General features: G+C 37.7%; 1 protein-coding gene across 1 annotated transcript in view; it reads left to right on the top strand.

Moving 5' to 3' along the window:
- The window catches only part of FRAS1 (Fraser extracellular matrix complex subunit 1), a 502,816-nt gene that overhangs the window by 198,802 nt on the left and 288,784 nt on the right, over positions 1-15,230 (top strand). The gene's annotated exons all lie outside the window — the stretch shown is intronic.

Here is a 15,230-nt window from a genome sequence, read left to right on the forward strand (position 1 = left end):
GGAAGACTCATCATGAGTTCAAATGTGACCTCAGACACTTATGAGCTGGGCAGGTTGCTTCACCCAGCTTACCTCTTTTCTTCATGTGTAGGAGGTGGAGAAGGAAATGGCAAACCACTCCATTATCTTTGCCAAGAAAATCCCAAATGGGTTCATGAAGGGTCAGACATGATGGAAACAACTGAACAGCAACAATACAGACCCTTCTGAATCTCCTCTTCTCTGGGCTAACCATGTCCAAGACCTTCAACTGATCTTCATTTGACATAGCCTCAAGGCCCTTCACCATACTGGTTGCCCCACTCCAGACATTGTCCAGCTTATTAAAACCCTTAAACATTGGTACTTTAGAAGGTCTGTTGGTATAGTCCTGGGCAGCAGGTACCTGCCATTTTCTATAACTCTGCCCTTCTTAATGCCGTCCAAGATTATATTAGTGATGACATATTGATTTTGTAGTCTGCTAAAAAAGCCCAAATATTTTTCAGAACAACTTCTGTCTGTCTAGGACCATGCATTCATTTCTAATGAATCTCATCTATTAGATTTAGCCCAATGCTCTAGCCCAGGGGTTGCATATATAAAATGTGAACATCATTCTTAGCTTGCAAGCTGAACAAAAATAGGTGGCTGACTGTATTTGGCCCATGGGCCAAATGCTCTAGCCATCTGCTCTAACCTTTTAAGATCCTTTTAAATTTGGACTTTATTGACCTATGTGTTAGCTATCCCTCTCAGCTGTATGTCACCTGAAAATTTGATGAACCTTTTTCTGTCTATGCATTTCCTAAAATAGATTTCTGGGGTACAGAGGAGACTCTTTGCCAAACTGACACTGAACCATTAGCAACTATTCTTTGAGCCTAGATGTTTAGACTCATCTGAATGTTTTAATGTTCACTCTAGAGCTTTGCATTTTCTCCATAAAATTAAATACTTCCTATTCTTAGGAAACTCACAGTCTGAGATTGACAACATGTGAACAACTATGTACAAACAAACTTAGAACAGGGTAAAATGAGGGTTGTTTTTCATGCTTCATTTTCAAAGAAGTGACATCTTGGGGTGATATCTAACCTTGTGTGTGAATTGAATTTAAGTGAGGCAGAATTGTCTGAAATTGTGAACCTCACTCTCTCCCAGAGTCATTGAAGTTTAGTGGCAGGACAAAAAAATCAAGATTGCCCAGGATGCAGTGAATGAACAAACACTAAGCACTCTCCAGTGTCTGCTTCAGGTGCCTTCAAGGCCATTATTGGAACATATTGTTCTCATCCATCCATTCTGTCAAGAGCAGTCTTTCCTTGCTTGAAGAAGTAGGGCAGGCCTTCCCAACCATCTTTGGTGTTCACCTGTCACCCAACTCTCACCTGTGGCTCCAAGAAGCTGTAACATGCCTAGCAGCCACATGCTGGTAAAAATGTCTTAAGAGATGGACTAAACTAGTTTGAGGGTAAATGTCAGCCATCAAACCTGTCAGTGAGTTAAGGAGATGTCTACCTAAAATACGAAATTGGGCATAGTCTCACAGGCAAGGCACAAGAATTATATGAGATTCTCTCTTAAAAGCTTTACTAAGATATAGGTAAATTACATCCACTTACACATTAGTCTGGCATGACCTGTTCTCAATAATGTCATGCTGATTCCTGACATAATAACCACTTCCTTTTGTGATATACTTACTTCAACCGAGTCCTGTTAATAAATGAAATCAAAGTCAAGCTCACAGTCAAATTTGTTGGACTAGAGTTCATAAACTTTACTCTGATTTTTGAAAATTGTAAGAATATTTACCTTTCTTCAATCTTATGGTACCTTTTCTGTTTTGGATGATCTTTCAAACATTATTGACAAGTGACTCAACAGGGACATTTGTGAGTCCTTTCTAGACCTAATGGTTTAGTTCATCCAAACCAGGTGACTTGAATTCATCAAGGGTGGTTTTGTAATATCTTATTCTTGCCTTATTGATTTGGAAAGCTACATGGCACAGTGTATAGAGTGCTGGTCTTGGAGTTAGGAAGATGTGAATTCAAATTCAACCTCCAACACGAAGTCACTTAACTGCAGTCTGTCTCAGCGTCCTCAACTGTTAAATTGGAGTGGTGATTTTAAGTAGTAATGTGAGGACTAATGTGAGGATCAAATGAGGTAATGTTTATTTTATAAAACACTAACTATAATGGTACATTGTATTCCCTGATTTATCTTTGGTTGCACCTCACTATTATAATTATACTATTATATTATAATTATTTCCAGTGTAAAAGGTTTATTTGGCAGAGTAAACAAACAACATAAAAGTCAAATGCCTCTGCCTCTCTCTTTTGTAAGTCATAACAGTCCCATCCACTCCAAGCAAAGGCTCTGTCTCTCTTTGGAACTTTTTCCCCAATATAACTTGCACAAAACAAAACCAAAAAACTCCTCCTGTTCCCTTGCTGACTTAGGTTCCTGGGGAGCTTCTGTATCTTTAGCCTATATTTATTATATTCATTTTCTGTTGCCTACCCTTACTTGGATCTTTTGTACATTTCTTTTTTTTTTAATCTAGGTTGATTAGTGAGCTCCCTATATATCTATATAGGCCCCTTCAAAGAAATTCCATTTTTTTCTTAATTTCTCCCATATTGGAATTGTTTCCCTTTGTATCTTCAGTATTTTATTCTTGCGCATCTGTCATCCCTCCTGGGCTGACTTTGTTTAAAGTATTTAACTATCTTTCCTATGGACCCTTTGAAATTTACTTTTCCTAGATCTAGGAAGCATGTACATGAGACTCTGCCTGGCTTTCCCTTACATCTGTGTTACAAATTCTTTTTTTGGAGGGGGTTGCAAAGCATTGGAGTTAAGTGACTTGCCTAAGGTCACACAGCTAGGCAATTATTAAGTGTCTGAGGCTGGATTTGAACTCAGGTCCTCCTGACTGCAGAGCTGGTCTTCTATCCAGCACACCACCTAGCTACCCTGTGTTAAAAATTCTTGAATAGAACCTGTCACTACAATAAGCAATAACATGCCTCTAATTTGACTCAAATTCAGATGATCATTTTTGATTGTTTTTCCCCAAATTGACAGTTTTTCTTTTCCTTCATAATCTCCCTCTATATGAAATTTTTTTGAAGGAGGGGATTATGTACAGCTGAACAGGACACAATGTATTTGCCATTTTTCTCTTAGTCTAATTGTATGATGGGAGGTAAGTGGGAGAATGCCATGGACGACTTGAAGAGATATTAATAAATGTTCTAGGGCTAACAACATTTTTGATTTGTGAAAAGCTTATTTTAAAGAATATCCTGCTAGTTCATTTGAATTTATTTAGCAGGTATTTGCTATTTCAGAGACCATAGATATTTCTGTTACTGTCATTGTTTTCTGGGATTGATGTTGACAAGGGGCCATTTAGGAAAGAGTTCATGTTGGTGAGATATGAGAATCCAGGATTGTGCTACATATTTGTCCATTATTACATGTCTTAGCTTTGAATTAGCTTTCCATTACTTTGTCTTAGCTATTTAGCTTTGAAACCTTTGTTGGAATGGTATTTCTGTAGACATTTTCAGCAAAATGAGTCATATACCTGTTTCTTATAAGTAGACATGTATTTTCTTAATAGGTGTCTAAGGTTTGGGCAATCTGATGAACTGGCTGAATTCAAATTTGATAAAGTTACTTAAATTGCTCTTTGCTGCCCCTTTCCTTCCAAATCTAATAGATACCCTTCAAGCACCCCAGGAGCAATTTTGCCTTCAAAGGGTCATTAATTTTTCTAGACCTTGCTTCCCCATCTTGTTCATTTTGCTTTGCCATGGTCTTTCTATCCATGCCCATGTTTTTGCCCAGTGCTGTTATACTCTCATAAGACTAGTGTTTTGTTGGATTCCAGACGGAGGTAGTTAATTGCTTGTACATTCCATCCAAGAACTCACGTGTACGTACTTGAAGTAGAAAGTTGCTGGGAAAATTTGTTCTTGTTTCCTCAAGGGAATTAAACCAATTTGCTTTAGTTCAGCTTGGCTGCATTTTTTCCCCCGCATAAAATAAGACCAAGAGGGAAAAGAAAGAGTCTCAAAAACTCAGAATAAACCCATAATCATTTTTCATAGATTATCCCCTTTTTTCAAACTTAGCAATTCTGGCTGCCCCTGTTAACTAGAAAAAGCTTAACTGAAAAGTGTTTGAGGACCTGAACTTCCTTGTGATTTTTCATAATGAGACATTGGGAGTTTGCCAATGTGTTTTCAACTTAAATAATAAGAAGTCTATCTCATTAAGATAAATAGCAGTGTTTTTGGATGGATTTCTTTTAGTGGAAACTCAGTATAGGGAGTTAACCTTGGCATCAAAAAGTCCTTGGAATATGGTACAGTGGAAAGTTCACTGACTTTGGGGGAATAGAGAGTTTGTGGGTTCCAATCTCACCTGTGATGCTTACTATCAGTCTCACCTTTTGTATCTGTGAAATGATGGGAATGGTCTAGTGGCCTCTGAAGTTCCATCCAACTCCAAAACTATGCTAATAAGATGTCTTGCCTCTTCCACATTTTCTTGACTTGCCACCTCCCCAGAATGGTGGCTCTCTGAAGCTAAAATTTCTATATACTATTCTACATTGATATGGTGAATTTCACATCAGGAGTAAACCATTTTTATGAAATCAGAGCCACCACTCCTTCCTTCGAAAAAAAATCCCTTGACTGATTTGTTTATGTTCACTCTAAATTGTCACCCTTTTGATCCATCTAAGCAAAACAAAAATGAACACAATGCCAAGGAGACTGATTTATAGCATTTGCATAATTACCATTCATGGGCACCATGTTATATATAAATTGAAGTGCAGAAGACAGTGCTCTGTAGCATACAGCATTCCTTTTAAGAGGGAAGGTGTGAATAAACACAAGGAGATATAAAAGAAGCCGTCCTCATATGACTTGGGGCAAAGGGGCCATGGCTGTCTGGCTTTAATTAACTTAATTCTTTTTACTGTTAGTTTAATTAGTATGTTTTTAATATTATTATCCTTAGGAAATTAAAGGATGTTGAGTTTATGCCACATTCTGTAGACTGCAAGGAGAAATGAAAGAAATTCAAGGCAAAGGACTAGCACAAAGTACTAGTCCTTGATATACCTATTTATGGGATTAAACTGAAGTGGGGTAGTCTAAGAAGAGGAAGCCTTTCTAGCTGGTGGCTCTTTGGCAGAGAAATCCATAGAGGGGATAGTGGAGTGTCCCTCCTTTTACATTTTTTAAAAAGATATTTTTATATTCTCTTTTCATCAAGAGAGAATGAGGGTTCTTGCCAAGTCATCCTATTAAAGCTTCTTCCATCCAAGAATTTCTGTGTTTTTTCCTTCCCATCCTCTAGACTGTGGACTTTGTGACTAGTGGGAGGAGTGGTACCCAGAGTTCCATGCTGTTTAGCAATGAAGCCCAGCCAAGAGCCTTGGATTCCTACCTCTTTATATTCTGTGATTAGCTAGGGCATTCACTTCCTTTTACAAAAACATAATAGTTCAAGGAATGTTTCTAGGTCATGCATGCTATAGGCTCTCAAATTTGGGATCATGAAAGGATCTAGGACTGGAATTCTTAAGCTCCATGAATTAAAAAAATAATATTTTGATATAATTTTGATGGTTTGCTTTGTAATTCTTTGTATTATATTTTTGTGTTTAAAAACATTCTGAGAAGGGTGATTTTTACAGATTTTTAGGCAGTATCTGTGAAACAAAAATGATTAGGAAACCTTAATTTAGGAAGTCAAGATTTGGGAATAGTGATTGTATCATTCTTTGCTTGCAGGCCAATGCATGACTCATAGTAGGTCCATAATAAATGTTTTGGAACTTCTCCCTTTCCTGGCCCAAAAACCATCATCCTCTCAGTCTCATGAACTAAGGTCATCCTTGACTCCTCCATTCTTTCTCCTTTGTCATACCCATTTAAAAAAAATTAGTTTTGCCAGTGACTAGCCCAAGGTCATAGAGTTAAGTAATTATTAAGTGTCTGAGGCTGGATTTGAACTCAGATCCTCCTGATTCCAGGGCCGGTGATCTATCCATTGTGCCACCCATTTGCCCCTGTCATATCCATTTTGATTCAAAGACCTATCAGTTTAACCTTCTCTCCTCTAACATTGACCTCTTGCCTGAAGTATTTGGTTTTTGTTTTTCTATAGAGTCAATTGGGATTAAATGACCTACCTAGGGTCACACAGCTGATAAGTGTCTGAGTTTAGACTTGAACACAGGTTCCCTTGAGACTCCAGGGCTGTCATTTTATCCACTGCACAACCTAGCTGCCCCATGCCTGGGTAATTTAGTAACCTGCTGATTGTTCTCCCTGCCTCCCCACTCCAGTCTACATTCAGCCTTCACACTGATCTTCCTAAAACACAGGTCTGACCTTATATAACACTTCCCTACCCTCTATTCTTTAAGGACCAGTGGCTCCTGTCAAATATCAAGATCAAATATAAAACTCTCTGGCTTTATAACCTGGTCTCTTCCTACCTTTCTGGTCTTCTTACACCTTCCTTGTTCTTTCCTCCCCACATATTCTATGATTCAATGACTGGTAGTCTTGCTGTGTCCTGTACCAGATGTCCCGTCTCCAAACTTGGGTGATTCCACTGACCATTTTCCATGCCTGTTGTACTCTCCCATTTTTTCTTCACTTCGCAAATTCTTTGACCTTTATTCAAATTGCAGCTAAATTCTCACCTTGATCAATTGGCCTTCCCCGGTCCTTAATCTTATTGTCTTCCCTCTGAGATTGTCTCCATTTCATTTTGCCTATTTCTGGTTTATTCATGGCTTAATTATGTCCCTCATTAGAACCTGAGCTCATTAAAAGCAAGGAGTATTTGATATCTTTTATTGTTTCCCAAGAGCTTAGCACAGGGACTGTCCTATAATAGGTGCTTAATAATAGGTGCATTGATTGACTGTAATAGATTGGTAAAGGTTCAAGGCAATTGGTGTTATATCTTTAAAGCTACCTTTCTTAGTGGGTGCCCTTAGCTGACTTGAGGGGAAAGAGATGTTTTTATCCTTATATTGTACTACTAAATCTCTAATTTAAAAATAATTGACAAGAAGGTTTGTATTTTTATCTTTATAATAAATTAAATGAACAACTTATTTGAAGTGGATTAGATTTGATGATGAGGGTTTAGAATGATGTCTTTCTTGACCAACCTGATGTTTATTATAAGAAGTGAAAGGTTGGGGTGGCTAGGTGGCGCAGTGGATAGAGCACCGGCCCTGGAGTCAGGAGTACTTGAGTTCAAATCCAACTTCAGACACTTAATAATTACCTGTGTGGCCTTGGGCAAGCCACTTAACCCCATTGCCTTGAAAAAACCTAAAAAAATAAAAAGTAAAAGGTTGCTATCTGGAAGCCTATATGTTTAATAGGGCATTTCTGATGTCACTGAAGTTTGCTAAAAGCAGTGGAAATTCTGGAGTTACCTATTTCCTGTTATTGACAGTAACCGGAGAAACCCAGCTATCTGAGGAAATGAAGCCATTGGCTCTGGAGAACTATATTTAGCAGAGTGAAGTCTTAATGGGACTCTGCCCTGTATGGAGTTTAGTCTGAGGCTGATCTTGCCCTAAAAGGCCATATTTGGACACGTCAGGAAGCTCAGATGCATTTTCTTTATTTGGGAATTTCATAGTCTAGTTTTCTCATAGTCTTCTAAAGAGGTCATGTCTACTGTCATTTTATCTATGCCTTCATTTATCCTTTTTCCCTTATTTGTCGTAACCCAGCGTTAGGGAAGCTAGGTGGCATAATGGATAGAGTGCTAGCCCTGGAGTCTGGAGGACCTGAGTTCAAATCTAGCTTCAGATACTTAATAAGAACCTAGTTCTGTGTCCTTGGACAAGTCACTTAACCCCATTGCCTCATCCCCTCCCCCCCAAAAAAGAAATAGTCCAGCTTTCCCATGAAACTTTGCTCAACTAATCTTTCATTTTGTATTTAGCTACTTTGTAGATATGTATGTATTTATTAACTTTGTTATCCCATATATATTTATATGCATCAGTTGTCTCCTGCTTTTGAATACAGTCTCATTATGAAATAGGAATTGTTTTCTTCTTGAACCTTTTATTCCTAGCTCTTGCAGGATCACAGTAAGTATATGATGGCTTATTGATTAATTGACAGAACCTCTATAATAATTAAAAACATTACCCAATTTGACATTTAATACTACATTTTTGAAATGTGTTTTGATCATTTGGGATTGAGTCTTTTCTGATCAGATTATAAACTAAGTAAGAACCCAAATGGTCCCTTAGAGAGTTTTTCTGGATTCCTAAAAGTTTTTAGTATCAAAATATAATGCTAAGCACATAGAGAACACTGAGTAATCAATTCTTGATTGATTGATGTTGTCATCCATGGCTTGGAGGGGAAAGACTATTGGTGTGTAGCTGTCCTTGCAACTTGCACTCCTTGTATTATTAATAATAGGCAGCCTCCAGCAAATGTAGTAGTATCTCTTTTACTCTTTCCTCTTGTAGTTTATCTTCCTGTCTTTTAAGATGGCTACATACTATAAAATGGCTACAGGGAAGCTATTAAAAAATTTTAAAATCACCAGTACCCACTGAAAACACCTGATTGTGAGTATAACTAAGTCTGCATATTCCAATGCCAATATTATTGGGCACTGAAGAGTGAGCTCCACATTGGGTCAGATCATCTGAATTATCTTTTGCCAAATATCTCTTGTTCTATTTCCTGTTATGTTTGCCATCTGGGTTTAGCCTAAAGAGAGAAGGAGAAGTGTAAAAGATGTGGTAGGAGCCTTGGCTCAGCATCTTTGCTTTAGGAAAGGCAAAAAGAGAAAGTTTGGCAGGCTTAGATATTTGTCTGGGCTGTTTATAGATCCTTGCTCTGAGTGTGCCAAAAGACAAATGGACAGAACCAAAGCTTTGTAGCACTTAGCTCAGCACTCAGTTCATAGTAAGTGCTTAATAAATTAATTCACTCATTCACTCGTTCATTCATTCATTCATCAGTATAGAAACCCATCACAAAAAAGAGAATTTTTATTTTAGGCATGTCCAATTCTTACTAGGAAACATGTATGTCAAAATGTTTCAGCTGTGACTGAGAAATGGCTAATAGGCCTTTGGCTTTTTTCGCAGCTTATTTTAGCAAGGCTGGCCAGAGCAGCTTCATATTCTCATTCTCTCTCTTTGTCTCTTTCTGTCTCTCTCTCTTTCTCTTCCTTCCTCTCCCCCCTCTTTCGCTCACTCTGTTCTTTCCATTCCTTTTATTTTTTGTCTGTCTATGTTACTCTTTCTCTCTCTCCTCTCCTTCCCCTTCTTTCTGCCTATTAACCTTTGCACTCTCTTATTCCCATTTTGTCTTTTTTCCTTTTGTTCCTCCCTTTCCATCTCTCTTATTTCTCCCTTTTACCTTTCTCACTCTGTTCTCTATATTGCTCTCTCTGTCTCTTTCTGTCTCTGTTTCTCTCCTTCCCCTTCTCTTTCTGCCTGTTAGCTTTTGTTCTCTCTTATTCTCATTTTGTCTTTTCCTCTTGGCCCTTTCTGTCTCTCTCCTTATCTTTCCCTTTTTTCTGTCTCTTTCTGTTCTCTTTGTTTCTCTCTCTGTCTCTGTTTGCCTGTCTCTGTCTCTCTCCCCTCTTCTTCCCCTTCTCTTTCTGCCTATTAGCCTTTGCTCTCTCTTATTCTCATTTTCTCTTTTGCTTTTGTTCTTCTCTTTTTCCTTTCTCTCTCTCTGTTCTTTCTATGCTGCTCTCTCTGTCTTTATTTTTGTTTGTCTGTCTATCTCTGCCTCTCTCCCCTCTCCTTCCCCTTCTCTTTCTACCTGTTAGCTTGTGCTCTTTCATTTTCATTTTGACTTTTCCTCTTGGTCCTCTCTTTCTAGCTCTTTTCCCTTCTCTCTCACTTTTCCTTTCTGTCTCTGTTCTCTCTATTTCTCTACTTGTCTCTGTTTCTGTATTTCTCCCCTCTCCTTCCCTTTCTCTTTTTATCTGTTAACTTTTGCTCTCTTGATCCTTTTGGTCTCTTATTCTCTCTCTTTTTCTCTTTTTTTGTCTCTGTTCTCTTTCTATGTTGCTCCGTCTCTCCCCACTTCGTTTCCATCACTTCCATTCCTCATTCCTTTTTCCTGATCTCCAAAAAGTACCCAACACCTCTAGTTTAGCTCCATGAAGATCTGATCTACATTTTGCAGAGAACCAGTGACTTTGAAAACACTCCCATCCAAAGTTTAGTTTGGGTGGCTGTTTTCTTCTCTAAAGTCTTCACTTATTGGAGACAAATAGAATCCTGGTATCCTAGGGAAATCAAGCAAACAGTTGTGGGTCTGACTCTGTTTTAGGGATTGGAGATACAATAGACTCTCTCTTCTTGCAATTAACTTACATTCTAAAGTAAGACACAACAGATACACCTAAAAGAATAAATGTGAAAAGAATAAATACAGAGAAACACAAAGTAGTTTAATATGAGGTAGACTGAAGGACACTGGCAGCTTCATGTGGTACTTGAGTTTTATCTTGAATAAAAAGAGGACTCCTTTGATAGAAAAGTGAGGTGGGTACACTGAGTTGGTTCTGGCTCTTTCTCCCAGAACCAGGCTACCATATCTGTCTCAGGGCCAAACCCTGACAATTGGAGATTTTCCTTTCTCTAGCCATTGGCTTGAGTCTTTGTGAACTGTGATCCTCACTGGTGGAGAGCACCTTGGTTCTATTAACTATGAATTAGCTTTTACAAAGGGATGTTTACTTCAAATATATAGCAAGAGCAAAGTACAAAATGTCCCTTGATACCTTTTATGGACATTTTCCCACACCATGTTGGTTTCTGAAGAGTGGAAACTCAAAACCTTAGTTCCTCTGTAACAGTGGTTCCAATATATTCATGACCAAAAGCAACATTGAGTTTTTGTCTCATCTACCACTGGATTAAAGTTCTAAAGTTCATTCCTGAAGGTCACTCCATTTCCAAGGGGTTGCTACCCTGGCAGACTCTGGAATGCCAGGAGACTAAGAATATCTCCGGATCTTTGAAATCACCAAGCTCTTTTTGCTGAGACAAAGAAGAAATGTCTAGTGCTGAGAGCCCTTTTAAATGCTTCATGATTAGTCAAAGAGCCTTCTCTTCACCATATGGTTAGCCTACCAGAATAAGTTATAGAAAGTCCTTGAATGCTCCATTGACTTTTCAAGGCATATTTATATTATGTCATTATAATTCTCTCCAGCCTCTTCATTGTAGAGAGATACTGTCTGAGGCAGTTGGCAAAACACCAACACTTCACTATTCAGCAAAGGGGATGGCCAATTTGGAGATGGGCAAAAGAGAAGCCATTTGATGTCATCCCAGAATGCAAAAAAAGAAACAATGTCTGATGGATATGGGAAGATCTGTGACAGCTTGTTATAAAGGGTGTTAAAAGCTCACCAGATGGGGCAGCTAGATGGTGCAATGGATAGAGCACTGGCCCTGGAATCAGGAGGACCTGAGTTCAAATGTGATCTCAAACACTTAATAATTACCCAGCTGTGTAAACTTGGGCAAGTCACTTAACCCTGTTGCCTTGAAAAACCCTAAATAAATAAATAAATAATTTTTTTAAAAGTTCAACAGAACAGTTGATCTGTTTCTTTGGGAAAGAATAAAAAAGTATTGGGGTCTGTTGAGTGTGGGATAACATGATTAGGTGTCCACTTAAGGAAAATGACTTTGACGGTAATATCTATGATGGAGTGGAGTAGAGACTTGAGGCAAGGGGCACAACTATAAGGAGTCCTTGCAGTAATTTAGGTGAGATGTGATTAGTATTTGACCTATGGTGGTAGTATGTGAGAAGAAGGAAGGGGTCTGGATTCAAGAGATTAGGTGGAGATGTAAGCTGCAAGATTTGGTAGCCAATTGGAAAATCCTTAGATATTTGATTAACAAGGGTTGGGAAAAGTTTGGGTACATTACCTTAATATTATTAACTTTTGTTTTATATCACTTTCATTTTTTTGTTTTTGCAAGGCAGTGAGTTAAGTGACTTGCCCACGGTCCCACAGCAAAGTAATTATTAAATGTCTGGGGTTGGATTTGAACTCAGGTCCTCCTGATTCCAGGGCTGATGCTCTATCCACTGTGCCAGCTAGCTGCCCCATCACTTTCATTTCTATAAATAAGCATCTCATTTAACAAATATACGCATATTCAAAAATACCTGTTACCTAGTGATTTCCTTGTTCATTTAATTGTAAAGTCTCATTTTATAATAGCTATTTAGTGGAAGGTTAGCTGTGTCACCTGATGGCATTTTTTTTAAACTTGCAAGCACTTTATTTTAATTTGTGAGCAGAAAATAATAAAGTTGACTGGTACAACCAATAGGACAAAGTTGAAAGAGTCTGTTATGTTGCATATCAAATCAAATCAATAAGCTAAGCCCTTCCTGTGGGGTCCAAAATTGTCTTGTCTCTAAGAAAAAACACAGATGCAGAAGTCTGAGCCAATAACTAATTATTAAAGGGATCAGACCCTCTTCACAAATGAGACCTTAGATCTTCCTTATGATCTGAGATGCTCTTTCCCCAGGGCCTTACTTTTATAGGACTTGATACTCAGGAATGTAATGTCTTATTGGTTGATTGATTCTGATTTTGATCCCCGAGGAGGACTAGAAATAATATATCAGTACGGGTAGTCATAGGATGGGCAAGACAAGGGTCATCTCCAGTGACTAAAGTGGAACGTTCCATATCATGCCAAGGCATCCCACCCACAATGGACTTGGTCACACATTCCTCATCCAAAAGGGTGAAGAGCCTCTAAACAGCATTCTTATGCTTAGGGAAATGAACTTTATAACAAAAAAGTAAACTTTATAATAGATTAGAGAACAGTGAATTTATAGCTTGTAGTTTAAAGTTTGGGACCTAATATAAGAAAGAATATATATCTAACTTATCTAATTATTTCTATATCTAAAATATGTAAATTTTTATATACTTATATAAGTATTTTACTCTCATTAATTGACTAGACTGATTAATAAAATTTATATTAGTGTACTAATAATTGTTAGCAATGATTACCCCATTGACATCACACTATGCTGATTCATACTAATTGAAGATAAGTTTGGAATAAAATAGAGGTCTAAATGAATCATTTTCCTCATTACTGTGTGACTGTGCTAAAAGTAGGGGATATACAGATTAGTCACTGACATGTGGAGAGGGAAGAAAGGGAGGGAGGCAGAAAAATGTGAAACTCAAAATAGATGAATATTGAAAACCATCTTTGCATGTAATTGGAAAAAAATAAAATAACATTAAAAGTAGGGGACATAAAGAAAGGCAAAAACCAACAACCACAAAAATAGACTGCTTATCAGAAGCTGACAGTCTAATGGGGAGACAACATGCAAATGATTATATAGAGCTTAGATATAGACAGGATAAATTGGGGCTAGTCTTGGAGCTAAGGCAATAAAATTGAGGTCTGGGGAAAAGCATCTTTCAAAAGGTGAGATTTTAGTTGAGACTTGAAGGAAGCCAGGGAGACCAGGAGGTAGAGGAAATGAAGCACAACAAAGTTCCAGGCCTAATAAATCATCAGTGACAATGCCAAGAATTCAGAGATGGAGTCTTATTTGGGAAGAATAGCCAGTCCAGTATCACAGAGTTTGTATGGACCACAGAGAATATGGTACAAGAAGACCAGAAAAGTTGTGGAAGCTGGTCAAGAGGTTTATGTAATTTGGGTCATTGGTGCATTTTTAAAAACCCAAACAATCTGGGTTGTTTGGCCATTTGGAAATCTGAACTAAGGAACTACTGATAAGATATGAAAGCTGCCAAAATAGGAGAGAAACCTGCCCTAAGAGGTTCAGAAAACAAGACCCTGCAACCTTTTTGCCTGTTATCCAAGTGGAGGGACTTTGAACTGAAGAATAAGACAAAGAACATCAGTGGTTGTTCCCCTGGTTCATAAGAATTTGTCATGAAAGTCAGATGCTGCCTTTGGGAGAAGCTTTAGAAATTTCACTGGAAAAATATTTCATTTTTATCCTTTTGTAAGAGAAATTCTGAGTCTGATGTCTTTGCTTTTGGAATTACAAAGACAAAACAATCATCTTTCTTTTCAAGGCAGATTTTAGTTGGAGAGATATATTGGTATCATTAAGATCAAAGTGAATGTTTCCTTTTAGGGCTATGGTGAGTTGTTCTTATGTGACAAAACATGACTCTAGAGCTGAAAAAGACCTCAGACCTCTTTGTTTTTTATGTTTTATTATATTTTTATTTATTTGGTTAGTTATTTTTCAATTACATCCTTTTTTAAATTTTTAAATTTTTATTTTTATTTATTATTGTTTTTAGGGGATTTTTTATAAGGCAATGGGATTAAGTGGCATGCCCAAGGCCATACAGCTAGGTAATTAGCAAGTGTCTGAGGCTGGATTTGAATTTAGGTACTCCTGACTCCAGGGTGGTGCTCTATCCACTGTGCCATCACTTAGCCATCCCACATTCTTTTTTTTTAAATGAATTTTTTATTTATTTTTCCAACTACATGTAAAAAAGATGGATTTCAGTATTCATTTTTTGGTAAGCTTTTGAGTTCCACATTTTCTCCCTCCCTTCACCCTCCCCTTGACAATGAGTAATCTGATATATTAGCCTCCTCCTTTTACAGAAGAAGAAAAATAATGTCTTAGAGATCAAATGATTTGCTCAAGACCATACATGTAGGAGGCGACCGAGATGGGATTTGAATCCATGTCCTTTGCCTTCACTATAATCTTCATAGATAGGAATCCTTTCAACTAAAATACTGATATTTTTGTTGTTGTTTAGTCATTTGAGTTATATCTGACTGTCACCCTATTTGGGGTTTTCTTGGAAGAGATAATGGAGTGGAAACTCATAGTGGTCATCAAAACTTAGACCTCATCATTCTTCATAAACCCATTTGACATCATTTGGGGGTTTCTTGGTAAAGATGCAGGAGTGATTTGTCATTTCTTTCTCCAGTTCATTTTTACAGTTGAAGAAATTGAGGCAGACAAAATAACTTGCTAAAAAATACAACTATTAAGCATCTGAGACTGGATTTGAACTCAGATCTTCTTAACTCCAAACCCAATGGTCTATCCACTGTGCCACCCAGTTGTTCCACTGATATTTAGAAAGGAGAATAAATTCTCCTTACC

This window comes from Macrotis lagotis, chromosome 3 (genome assembly GCF_037893015.1).
Source record: "Macrotis lagotis isolate mMagLag1 chromosome 3, bilby.v1.9.chrom.fasta, whole genome shotgun sequence".
Lineage (NCBI taxonomy): Eukaryota > Metazoa > Chordata > Mammalia > Peramelemorphia > Peramelidae > Macrotis > Macrotis lagotis.